The sequence below is a fragment of the Lissotriton vulgaris genome, chromosome 12, assembly GCF_964263255.1.
Source record: "Lissotriton vulgaris chromosome 12, aLisVul1.2, whole genome shotgun sequence".
Taxonomy (NCBI): domain Eukaryota; kingdom Metazoa; phylum Chordata; class Amphibia; order Caudata; family Salamandridae; genus Lissotriton; species Lissotriton vulgaris.
Genome location: NC_141700.1, coordinates 195,369,446 through 195,383,372, shown reverse-complemented (window position 1 = coordinate 195,383,372; position 13,927 = coordinate 195,369,446). Strand labels below are relative to the sequence as shown.

The 13,927-nt window shown below is 44.7% G+C and overlaps 1 pseudogene; it reads right to left on the bottom strand.

Annotated features, from left to right (window-relative positions):
• Nucleotides 1-598: 598 nt before the first annotated feature.
• Nucleotides 599-1,909, bottom strand: LOC147673802 (sorting nexin-6 pseudogene; annotated as a pseudogene).
• Nucleotides 1,910-13,927: the final 12,018 nt, after the last annotated feature.

Below are 13,927 nucleotides of genomic sequence, written 5' to 3'. Positions count from 1 at the left end.
AGGTAAATATTTAGTGGTATAACCATTCTAGAACAGCACCTTTAGTGGTTAAGGAGTTCCCACAAACAATCTCCATCATAAATCAAGGACTTCACAGTTTATTGTACAATATTTGAGGTTCCTCTACAAGTTAAGGCAAACATACTAATGCATTTGCGGATTGCGAAATTATATTTAAAAATTTATTAGAAGAAAAGTTTCCTTCAAAATGTCTAAGAAATATTCAAAATTAAAAAGAAGTATTATACATATGTAGGTATATATGTAATAGAGTTATGGTGTATGATATAATGAGGCGAAGACAAAGTATATTGCTCTCCAGGGCAACAATATTCGACTGCTGATGGCAATACTCAAAGAGAAAAATCAATGCCTAGGGAGGGCTGTACAAAAGACAGAAAAGCTTGGCAGCCCTAAGTAATAAAAGGAGACTGAAGAATTTCACACAGAAAACATACTTTGAGTATGTGTACATAGTGGGTGGTGGAAGCTTGGTACTGCCTCCTGCAGGAGGACATCATTGCAGACGGTCCTCTTCATTACTTCCTGTTGCAGCACACCGCTCCATCATTTGCACTGGACTCATTGTCTAGTGCGCTTGAACTGCCCATGAAAAGTCATTACAAAAAACTCCAGGCTGAGGATTTTGTCATGGTGATGGAAGGGCAGAGAAGGCGCTTATGTGTCTTCATTCAGCACAGCCAGGCAGTTTTGAAGCAGCTGAAAATTTCCCTTAGCAATTTTCAGCTCCAGTTCTGCAAGCTCCACCAAGTTTTTCCGGAATGCAGCAACTCTTCTGGTTTTCAAGTCTATGAGCTCTTGCTTTGCAGATTCGGAGATCTTCTAAAACTTTTGTCAGCACACCTGCTGGTTTGTGTCTGCTTGGAGCACGTCTTTGTTCTTGGACCGCGCCTTGTCCAACCCCTTGTTGGCATTTTCATAGTCCACTAATGACCGGCACCGTCGGTACAGGAAATCCTTGGCCGCTTGGGATTCTCGCAGGTAGCATTTCAGGAGGTTCGAAAGTTTCAGGTCCTCATCAGCAAACACTCGCGCTTCTACCTTCCTTGTTTTGTCAAATCATTCTGATACTCTCAGAAAAAACTTGCATATGTCTGTTGAGTCCTCAGTTCCCATTGTGTACAGCGAAGACCCAGCTCGGTTATAGTCGTCCGCAACACTTTTGTGTGACCGGGTAATTTTATCGGATTTCATGGATGCGTCCATCACTCAGTTGTGATATTCCACCAGGAAGTTTCTTTCATGTTCAAAAAAATCATCGACCTCCTTCGCAGAGGAAACACTGACTCCATCCGCAGACTTCACCGTGTTCTTGAAGAAGTCTTCAAACTTTTCTTTCTTGTTTTTCCCACAACAATCAAATCCTGGTTGTACTCCAGGAACACATGGAAATTTAAGGCCTTTCTTAGAATTGGATGAGCTGCAACTCTGCATAGGAAGACTTCGTGCATTGCCACAGTCTTCTTAAATATTGCCAAGTACTCCGCCTCTAGCTCCTGCTTCATCTTGGTGAACTCCTCCTTGGTCATTGAGCCTTCTCCTTCGCCCGGCTTCTGCAACTTCTCCCTCGAGTCATCAAAATCTGGTCTGGGGGGTGCCTGCGGGATTATGTAACCTGTGTAGTCTTCGTTCTCCACAAAGGAATCGTGGAGCCAGCAGAACTCTTCATGTTGCCAAACAACAGAAAACTCATTCTGTTTAAAATTTGGTAAAGAACTCTTGGTGTGTACTGTGAATTTCACTTTGTCCCTCTCGCTGAGCGCATCCGATATGTCAACCTGCAAAGTGGCATCAGTCTGCAAGTCCACATTTATCGCCCGAGGCACTCGCTCCTCCTCGGACAGGAAGTCGGGCACCTCCTCCAGGCCTTCGTGCATCATGGCTGCTCCCGACCATCATATAGTACAGACAAATAATCCGTGGGAAGCCACACTTGAATAGCTTCATTTTTTTGTACAACTCGACAGACTATTAGGAGATCTGAAGTGCAGAGTTTGTTGAATGTATCTGTTTATTTGTATATTTTTTAGTATGACTTATATTTAACAATATAGATTAAGGGGCTTATTATGAGTTTGTCGGCCCCATAGACCACAGTAATGGCTCATAAAGGTTGGTAGTCCAACGGCTATATTACGAGTTTGGCGTATAGGCTTTCCGAAGATCACTGTCAAACCGCTAACACCCCCACCCAAACCTTAGCGCAGCGGTTGCCGAGCGGCTCTATGAGGCCGTGGGATGCTCGCACATCATTAAAATGCCAACTAAATAATGAGTTGCATCACAGCTGACGTGACCGTCACTGTCCAATCACAACAACTGTGACCGCAGAAAGGGAGGAATATAAGGATGAAACTCATCCCTACCTACCTCTACTCCTGTTCTAGCATAATGGAGCCTATTGAGCATGTCCTGCCACTGCTCTACCTCCTCGACCACCTTCAAAACTAAGCATGGGCGGAAAATCCGCTCCGTTCGCGGCTTTTGCGGATTTTCGGTAAATTTGCAATCCGCGAACGCTCGCGAATTTACCGAAAATCCGCAAATTCGCACACAGCGGATTTTTTTTTCTTGGTTATACAATTTTGCGGCGTGCGGTGTAAGTTCGCAATTGCGAACATGTAGGTGCGGCGGGCAGCAACAATCTTGCACTCGCGAAATTACAAAATTTGCAATTCTGCACAAGAAATCCACTAGCAAGTAGCATAGACCTTCTGAAAATGATGATTTTTATCAGAATAACTCCTCAGGTTGACATTTGCCTGCCCTTTTTTGGATTTGAGGCCTTTTGACTTTCTTTGGATCACTTTTGGATTAGAAATAAACTTTCACAAGTAAGTTTGTTGGCATTACATTTGCTGTTCTGCAGAAAAACGAGTTTTGCTAAACTGAAAGCACTCAGCAGCAGGTGCAAAAGTTCAAATTCATCATTAGTAACCATTCCCTGTAGTGCTTCCTGACTGGGGCCCCTCCAGAGTTCAGTTGCTAGTTGCAACAATTGTATGACCCTGCTCTGACCCTCACAGCCGGATCATAGAATAGCTACAAGTAGGCCACAAAGGTCCTGGAAAAAAAAATTGCACTGCAACAGAAAGCAAATTACAGATAAGGAAGCAGGTGCAGACTGGAATTTTAAAACAGTGACACATTAATAAATCAAAGCCAAATTAATGCATGTCAGTTGAAGCAGGGCAGGTGTGCTTGCTTTGTCCCCCCATAATCTACAGTGAGGATGAACCAGAGGGTGGCATTGATGTACCAGAGGGTGGCATGGGTGAAACAGAGGGTGGCAGTGGTGAAACAGAGGGTGCTGGGAACCTGTGATGATGAACCAGACGTAGAAACGACATAATCGCGACCGTTGCGAGCTGACATGTAAGTTCGCAATTGCGAACTGGTACAAAACCCTCGCGAACTGGCAGAAATCCTTGCGAACACAAAAAAAAATCCACAAATTCGCGAGAATTCGCGGATTTTGCGGATTGGGAGTTCGCAAATCCACAAATTCGCGAACGCCAGATTCGCAAAATTCGCCCATGCTTATTCAAAACCGATGTCTATCACATAGGAAACCAGTGGTAAGTCAAACAGCTACCTGTTACCATACACTACTCAGCAAAACAATGCACTGCCATGGACCATGCAAGGGAGATGAGATCACAAACTTATTTTCACATGTACAGGGACCCTGTCTGGGATTGTTTCTCATCAAGCCTCCAAAATACATCTGTAGTATTGTCTCCTAGGCCAAAACCCTGGTACAGCACAGGCATGCTGTTCACAAATGGACATGTGTTTGCAAAATATATACAGTGACAGTGATGTACCATTATTTTGTATTACACAACATCACTTTCTCAACAGGAACACCCCTATTAATCTCCACACACACATAACTTTTGCCCTTTTTCGATTGTCTCCCATGCCACTACTGACAATGCAGATTATCATTTGTGAAATGTTGCTATAGTGGCATTGAACTGACTACAACTACCATGAAGCCTTGTGATTGCAACTCTAACCAAGATAATACACTCTTTTTGCCCCTTCTCACTTGTCTCCCGTACCACTAATGATCTTCATTTATAATGCAAATTATCATTTGTCAAGTGTTGTTATAGTGACATTGAACTGACTACAACTACCATGGGGCCTTTGTGATTGTAACTATAACCACGATGCAATAGTAAATGTGACACACTCACAATATTGCACACATCCCAGGTTCTGTTTTGATGTTAAAGAAACATCTGTTTGGACGTGTCAATAAAGTCACGCACCTTCTCTGCTACAACTCTGTGTAAAAGGCTCTTACACATCACCCATATGAAAAGGTAATTTCAGTCATTGGGAGTACATAGCATGGGCGAATTTTGCGAATTCGCAGTTTGCGAATTTGCGAATTCGCGATCCGCAAAATCCGCGAATTTGCTGATTCGCGGATTTTGCGGATTGTGTGGGTAAAGGGCAGGCCGGGCGGGAAAACGGTGCACATCTCTAGTGTGAGGGGCAGGGCCAAACGGGCGAGGCTTTTATGCGAGTTCACATGCCTCTTGTGTGTATAAAAGGACAGGCACGGATCAGAGAAGCTCGTGGTCACAGGAACAGCACAGGGATTGAGCTCGTGAAAGTCAATAATGCAAAGGCCTCCATCAAGCATCATAGGTAATTTCCGACGATAGATATGGGGAGAACGCACACCTGCCCAGCCTCGACAAAATTCACATTTTTGGGGGGCTGATTAACTTTGCCATCACACCGAAGAGCACCGGGGTCCTTTGAGTTCACATGCCTCTTGTGTGCATAAAAGGACAGGCACGGATCAGAGAAGCTCGTGGTCACAGGAACTGCACAGGGATTGAGCTTGTGAAAGTCAATAATGCAAAGGCCTCCATCAAGCATCATAGGTAATTTCCGACGATAGATATGGGGAGAACCCACACCTGCCCAGCCTCGACAAAACTCACATTTTTGGGGGGCTGATTAACTTTGCCATCACACCGAAGAGCACCGGGGTCCCTCGAGTTCACATGCCTCTTGTGTGCATAAAAGGACAGGCACGGATCAGAGAAGCTCGTGGTCACAGGAACTGCACAGGGATTGAGCTCGTGAAAGTCAATAATGCAAAGGCCTCCATCAAGCATCATAGGTAATTTCCGACGATAGATATGGGAAGAACGCACACCTGCACAGCCTCGACAAAACTCACATTTTTGGGGGGCTGATTAACTTTGCCATCACACCGGAGAGCACCGGGGTCCCTCGAGTTCACATGCCTCTTGTGTGCATAGAAGGACAGGCACGGATCAGAGAAGCTCGTGGTCACAGGAACTGCACAGTGATTGAGCTCGTGAAAGTCAATAATGCAAAGGCCTCCATCAAGCATCATAGGTAATTTCCGACGATAGATATGGGGAGAACGCACACCTGCCCAACCTTGACAAAACTCACATTTATGGGCTGCTGTAACTATTTTAGGATGGCGCCGGCAAGCTGCCAGCGCCATCCTAAAATAGTTACTAAATTAGCTTCATCAGGAAGCACTAATAGATAAAATAAAGCAGGTGCTTGAGCACCTGCTTTATATTATCTATTAGTGCTTCCTGTTGAAGCTAACTGGATCAACTTGATCAGCAATCAGGGATTAAACAAACACAACTGTACTTATATGTTACTACCTATACAACAACATCAAATAGTCTGAAAAGTAATGGGAGGACCAATGTCTACAAAGCTCCGAAAGTTTTTAATGAAAGGATGAAATGATTCATCAAATGAAACATAGACCAATGGCCAGTTCATAATGTCACAAATGTGCTGCAGCACAATGCTGTGCCCAAACACTTGCGCTATCTGACACTGCCAGGGAGCCTACTGATAAAGGGTCATCCATTGAGCACAGCAGGCACCCCAAAGATGGTACTTGGGAAGGGGGTCAGAGGTTTATCCTTGGGAGGTATTTCTTGGGTTAGGGCTCTTTGGGGCTGGGTTTTGTTTTGGGAGTTTTTTTTCTTTTTCTTCTTTTTCAGGCTGGGGATAGGGGGGTGGGGCTGTTTTTCACGTGAGGAGTGGTAGATGGAAGGGATGGGTTTGGGTGTGAAATAAGTTTTGGGGACTTTGTGAGGGGGTCCAAGTGTCGGAATGTTAAGGGCAAGAGCAAACAAGAGAGTTTCACAGGAAAAATAGGGTATTTGGGATGGAGTTTGGGTTGTGAGGATGAGGGTGTGGAAGAGTGTGGGGGGTCTGTTGTTTGTACTGTGTGTGTGATGATGCCTGTTGTATGGGTGACTGTGAGCATAAGCATTTTTGGGGGAGTATTAAGGATGTGCTGGGTGTGGTGGAGGGGTCTGTATATGTTGCTGTGATGTCTGTGGGTATGGTTGTGTCTTTGGAGGGGTCAGTGTTTATTGATGTGGTGTCTGCAGGTATGGGTGTGTCTGTGGATATGTCTGTGGTGGTTGCAATCATATCTATGGATATGGGTGTGTCTGTGGAGAGTCAGTTTGTGTTGCTGTGGTGCCTGGGAGTATGCTGGGGTTGGTGGGGATTATGAGAGAGGTAAGTGTCTGCTGTGTTCCTGCATGACTTGGATGTCTTGGGTCTGTCTGCCTTCCCTACCAAATGAAGAGTCAGTTAGACAGTAGAGCATACAAAACAATATCTGTTTATTCAGGTAGAGTCAGAGTGGAGCCCAGTCTGCCCAGTCACTAGTAGTGCTGCAGAGGGACTGACATCAACAAGCATAGAGATACATTAACGCATGCTAGAACCATTGAAGACACGCCCACAATTGAATTTTTCAAGCCGATGCAGCTAAACAATGAAGTACAAAGGATAAGTTTTGATTCTGAGGCTAGGCACACACTGTCTACTACTCAAGGTCACTCTGCCCATGCCCGCCACTAGACAAGCGGGAGAAGGTCTCTATCTAGTGGGAAAGGTATGCACTAATAAGGACAGTGTATTAATTGGTGAAGCGAATCCCAACCTCTGGGAAATGAAACCCAACTGAGGTCTCGTCTCAGAAATGACAAAGGATTAGTTTAGATTATAACTCAAAATGGCGCCCACATAGAAAATGTTGCAGTGAATGCTAACTTACATAGAACAATGCGCAAACATGCATTTTCCTATTCTAACATATGGTGCTTGGGTCTGTTGAAGTGTTTGCTTGCTTAGGTGCTTGGGATAGGATTGGGAAGAGGGAATGTGGATGGGGAAGGGGAAGAGAGGAGGTAGAAGGTTGGGATGGGTGGTGTGCTGTCATGAGGGAGGAGTCCTGAGCCTGAAAAGATCTCTGTAAAACAGATATGCCAGTGTAACGCCTTCCACGAAGGCTACTACCTGGGTCATCTGGGTGATTAGCTCCCAGATGACATTCAGCACAGCAGTCTGATGCACAGAGATGCTCCTTAGGAGATTAATAGCCTCCTTACTGAGGGCAGTGGGGCTGGCAGGGGCAGGGGCTGTGGTGCCCACAGTGTAGGAGATCACTCCCCTCCTAGGGGAGGGGGAACAGCCAACTTGTAGGGAGACAACAGGGAGGGTGGCGATGGAACTGGGGGTAGGCGATAAAGGTAGAACTTATCCTGTTGAGTTCACCACCACTTTGGAATGTCCACTGGAGGATGACTGAAATAATGATAAGATGCTGATGTTGTCCTCTGGGGAACTCCTCACACCCTCCTGGTCACTGGGTCCCTCTGTGTCTGACATATCACATCTGGAACCACCATGACCAGTTTTGTCACCACTGACGTTGGCCCCATCTCCTCTTCTTGCCATGGATGTTTCTAAAATGTCAAGTAGCATGGGTTTATTGCAAATGCATTTCTACACCTAACCATCACAAATCACCCGAAAACTTTAAAGCGGTCCACAAATCAAACCACCTTCATGGTTCACGCCATAGGCTTCCAAGTTAGCATGAGTATACATGCATGCATGCTGCATAACCTGCAATCCATTGGGTTTACTCATGTCAGAATCCAAGACTAGCCCAAATGCATGGATGGAACTGTGCACTCCATCCTTATGTCCATACTCAGATAGCTGATCAACTTGCATACTATAGCACTTGTATATCATTGTAAAGATAAGTAACCAAATAGGATGGATACAAAACTGAGATTTACACAACGCTCCCACAAGGTCAAAAGTCCAACAGATCTACCTATCCCTCATAACACATCATGATGTCATGAAGGTGAAATTGAAACCCAATGTACCTTCAATTATAGATGTGGCATACATCATGTCACATGCAAATGTTCATTTCACACTGATGAGACTTAGCACTCCAAATTACATCATTTGACCACTACCAGGAAAGTAATAAGTAACTTATGATACATGTTATTTAGCTATGTATCACATTTAACAGAATATGTTCCCAGAAAACGATAAGGTACTAACATTTGGAAGATAGATACTCTGAATTCATGCAGCACAACACTACATATAGCCATGTGAACATCCCCAGTCCTGCTTGGTAAAGGTGTTGACACCAGTCTGAGATTGTATATCCACATTCCAATACACCTTTGAAGGTTTTGGTTGTCCCTGAACATCTATGATATGGAGATATGGGATCACTAGGGTCACAGTGGGCAGGCACATCACACCACTTGTTGGAATGGCATACTCATATTGCCACTCAAATAGGATCATCTACATCTCTCTAACTATTTTGAAGATAAGATTGCTACTATTCAGAACTCCTTTCCCAGCAAGACTAACTCTGTCAGTCACAAACCATGCATAGCTAGCTCTAACCCCAATCATGTCTTTTCTAACTTTGAGGTGATTACCCGGAGCAATCTCTGGCAGTACTACTAAAATGCAAATCTGGCTCCCCCATGGACCCCTGGCCGGCAAAACAGTACAAATCTCTAGCATCCCTGCTCAACTCCATCTTAAATGATATATGGAAAGACTCCTTCCAGACTGGCATCTACCCCGACTCTTGGAAGCACGCCAGACTAGTGCCCATACTCAAAAAGGCGAAGGCAGACCCTACCGAACCAGCTAACTACTGACCCATCTCTCTGCTGCCCACCCCAGCTAAAGTACTCGAGAAACTCGTACAACGGCAACTGGCCAACTTCTTGGAAACTCACGGCGCCTTCCATAACTCACAGCACGGATTCAGACCTGGTCATAGCACCAAATCCACCCTCATTGAGATGGCTGATGCCATTCGATGGAAGCTGGACAAGGGGTCAAGAGTGGTGTTGGTGCTGGTCGATCTGTCGGCAGAATTCGACACCGTCTCGCACCCCCTCCTCCTTGACCGTCTGCAGGCAAAAGGCATTCAAGGCAAGGCCCTGGAATGGTTTGCTTCCTTTCTATCCAATCGGACACAGGCAGTATTCACACCCCCATTTACCTCGGACAGCCGTCCGCTCAGGTGGGGAGTCCCTCAGGGCTCCTCACTTAGCCCCCTTCTGTTCAACGTTTATTTTTCCCCTTTGGCTGAGATCATCGCTAAATCTGGATTCAAGGACACTTCTTACGCTGACGACATACAGCTACTGTTTTCATATGACTCCCCATCCCAATCCACCTTTGACCCGTTGAAAAACTGTCTCTGCAACATCACAAGTTGGATGGATAACAACTCTCTCCGGCTTAACGCCGGTAAAACCGAGGTCATATTTTTCCACCAGCCCGCATCCCTGGACTCCAACTTGTGGTGGCCCCTCGAACTGAGCGCACCCCTTTCGCCTAAAGACTCAGTTAAAAACCTCGGGGTAATCTGGGATACCAACCTTTCTTTCCAAAAACAAATTCAGATGGTATCAGATGCTTCTCCAAGATGAGGATGATAAAAAAGTTCATCAATTTCCTTCCCAGTCATACTAGGAAAACAATTGTGCAGGCTCTGATCACCTCCCATTTGGATTATGCCAACGGATTGTACCTTGGACTTTTCTTAGGCCTCCAACTGCGTCTCCAGACAGTCCAGAAAGCTGCTGTTCGTCTGGTCTGCGGCCTCCCCCTTCGTGAACATAGCACTCCCCACCGGCATAGGCTACACTGGCTTCCAGTTCACAAAAGGGCGGAATTTAAGGCACTTACCCTAGCCCACCGGGCTGTCAAGGGAAAAGGCTATGCATACCTTTCCTCTTGCCTCCGTCCTTACAGCAACACCAGACTTCTCTGTTCCAGCTCTCAACATCTCCTAACCACCCCCAGATTTAAAAAAGTTTGTTCTGGGGGAAAAACATTCCAAGTCTGTGCCGTCACCCACTGGAACAAACTACCCTTGACCATCCGGACCATCCAGGAGTAACTTCCCTTCCGAAGAGCTCTAAAAACCTATCTCATCTGTTAGATCCATTTGAGCCAGTTACAGTCTCATTACCCACAGGAGCGCCGGGACACCCCGTTGGGGTATATGTGCGCTATACAAAATGCTCCAAATAAAAATAAATAAATACATCTCGCTCAGACATGCATGTCACCAGTCAGTGAATGCATGCTTAGGAACATTACTGCAGATGAACCATCAACTGCCAAATTCACACTGACAAACATGAGGCGCTAATGCTGATGACACCAGTGATGTTTCACACTCATTTCACTGTATGATCAGCATTTTCCATTGGGAACTGATGTATGTACAGTCACTGAATGTACTATGAAGTCTATGTCTTGTCACATGCAATAGGCCCACCATCAAATGGGAGACAATATTAAGGGTGCGTAACTCCTCACACAAGCATGAGCAGTTGCCTGTGTGGTACAAATGTCACCGAAATTTACAGAGAACATGAGATGAACACTCACTTCACTCAGCAAGGTGGCTGCTCAAAAAGAGAGGATTAGATGTGGACGGTCCATGTCAGAAAGACACAACACATCATCATGCACTAACTACCACACTTACACAAATGATGACTCAACTTGTGTGTGGCACATGGGATATCAAAAATCTTGGTTTCGACATGATTGCATGTAACACACAAAATAACATGTATAACTCTGGCCAGAACTCACCCACTTGTCACTGCTGATGAACCCTCAACTGCCCATCAAGGTCCTGGTAGGCCACCTCTAGTATGTGGCCTATCAGGGGGGTCAAGGTCTGGTGTGTGCCCCTTCCATGTTGTGAGGACTTCCCCAGCTGAACCTCTGTTTTCTTCCCACCTCTTCCAGCAGTGGCACTACGCTGGTTGTAGACACCCACAGTCCACACCTTCCAGGCAATGGCTTTCCAAATGGCCCCCTTCTGATGGGATTTGACTTGTATGGATGCAATAGATGTAGAAACAGATTGAAACTGAAAGTTTGAGAATTGTCAAATCGATACACATCATATTGATATGTAGCACAAGCCGTCATCAAGAGTCAACATATTACATGTGTCCATGCTAAGCACAACTAAAGCATGGATTCACACTTCTGTGGTTATCTGATGACTAACCTTAACCCTGGTCATGACCTACAATGACTGAGCCACCCCACTAACATCATGCAAACCAGGCCTATCTTTCATGGAATGTGATGTGGGGTACCATGACACACAATGCAGGATTTGGACCTTCGGAAGGGTAAACTGCCTGCGCATGACTGTTCAAACACCTTTCCTGCCAGCCATATTTCACTGATGTATATGGTCCTTACTGGCAAGAAGCATAGTATACACAACATCCTAATACTAAGGTCACAGAGTATGGACTGGTATGCTTGACACTCAGAGTAACCGTTCTGGGGGTGGTGTGGACATGTGGACAACCTGTTTAAATAACCTAGTTAGTCAAAATATGTTTGTGCTGTTTGTAATGCCATCACAGGGCACCCCTTTTGCCACGGGGCACTGTAACAGTGATGATAGTCAACATATTGTTGTATGAGTTGTGGGATTGGGAATATTATCATACCCTCCAGGATTTTGCGATTTCGAAATCGGCACTTTTGTAAAAATGCCGCGATTTTTACAAAAGTGCCTATGAAATCGATTGGGCACTGAAGGAGACACAGTTGACGTTTTGAAGATTTGACCCAATGTAGTTATTGTTTTCAAGAATCAGTGAGTTGCATCGGCAACAGACAAAAGGCTTACAATCCATCGAGTCTCAAAGACTACCTACCATACAGGTTTCCTTCAGCAGCCAGAGTTCGCACCAACATCCTGTTCCCAACCGTCTCGGATGATCACGCAGCCTAGAATTGGGAAGAACCCTAGACGGTTACAGTGTGAGACAGATACATTACCTCAAGCAGACAACACTGTTTCTTTCTGTGCAACCTCACTTTATGTTCAGTCGAACAGGGACTGACGGTTGAGAAAGCGACTCCTGGTAGAGGTGGTGAGACGGATCAGTCCAGTGTTGAACTGGAGTTGAGTTTTGTTTAAAGACATTTTTATTTTTTACCGACTCTGCTTATTTGTCGTAGGTGTCAATCTTGATTGAGAATAAAGGAAACACAACTTTATTTTTTTGCCGGTCTGAAGAAGCCAGCATAATAAGATATGCTGTTTAGTTCTTAGAAACTATCGAATATGTGGAATAGTTCTCTTGAGTGACGGGATCTTCCTTGTACTGCATTAATATGTAGCATATCCCCTTGAATATCTGTGTAGTAAGTTGCTCTCTTGGGCCATTTTGGCCGTTTTGTAGCCATGTAATGGGGCCTCTTACATGGAACAGGAATGTGTGTGTGCTTTATGTATGTTGAGAGCAGGGACATAGGGTGACATCGGCTCTTAGCAGCAAAAAAATGCAGATTTAACACTACATCTCAAACTGTGCAAATAAACGTGCATTCCTGTTCCATGTAATAGGCACCGTAACATGCATCCTATGTCAGCATGTTTCTGTCCTAATAGTTATATCCAAGTATTTTCATAAGCTATAGAACCATGTGTATATATATGTATGTGTGTGTGTATATATATACACATGTCTGTATGTGTATACATATGTGTCTGTATGTGTATACATATGTGTCTGTATGTGTATACATATGTGTATGTGTGTAAGTGTATATATATATACATATATATAGATATTCTGATAGATTAGTGATCAATGACGTGGAGCTGAGTGCCTCGCCTCATTGCACAAGAACTCTGTTCCATGCATTTTGTTCGCCAACTAGACATAGTGGTTGCTAAGTGACCAGTGTTTTTGTCACTCGCAAACACATTAGGCCACTTTGCAGAGTGGGCCGTTAATAGTGTTTTCAACTCTTTCCTTGAACAGCATTGTTGTTGTTGGAAGAGAGGGTGAGGAGATGATGTCTCCATGACCAAGGGTGTCTCCGACATCTCCATAGTCTGGGGTGTCTGACGTCTTCATGGTCAGTGGGGTCTCTGACGTTTATAGGGTCTGGGGTGTTTCTGGGGTCTCCCTGTGCTATTGTGCTTGGCTGTACCTATGCTTCCGAATGTTACCACAAAGGAGGATATAGCAAAAAACCTCCCTTGGACAGTTTATAATGCCCATTTCAAAGTTAAATACTCTACTAAGTCAGTTTACAATGATTTAAGGCTGAAAAGGAATAATTATGAGTAAAATAAAGTGCTGCAAAAATGCAGCTAAATTTCCATATTTGTGCAGCAAAATGTCCTTATTTGTGCCGCTAATTTGCTAATCCATGCCGCTATATCCTGGGGGGTCTGTATTATAGCCAAGCTGATGAATCACAATTCTAAATCTCTTCAAAAGTAACCTACTATCTGAACTTTTCATGTCTCAGATGTGCAACAGGCCTGTACAGTGAAACCAACACTATTGGAAGATTGTCAACAGACCTGTGTTAGTAAAGGGACAGTCATTGTTGACAGACACTCATTGACACTGTGTTTCAATAGAAAGAATTTTCAAGTCAGAGGATCACCTCAATCACCATGCCACCTTTTTCCATATAACAGCTATCAGAGCTACTAGTGTGGCAA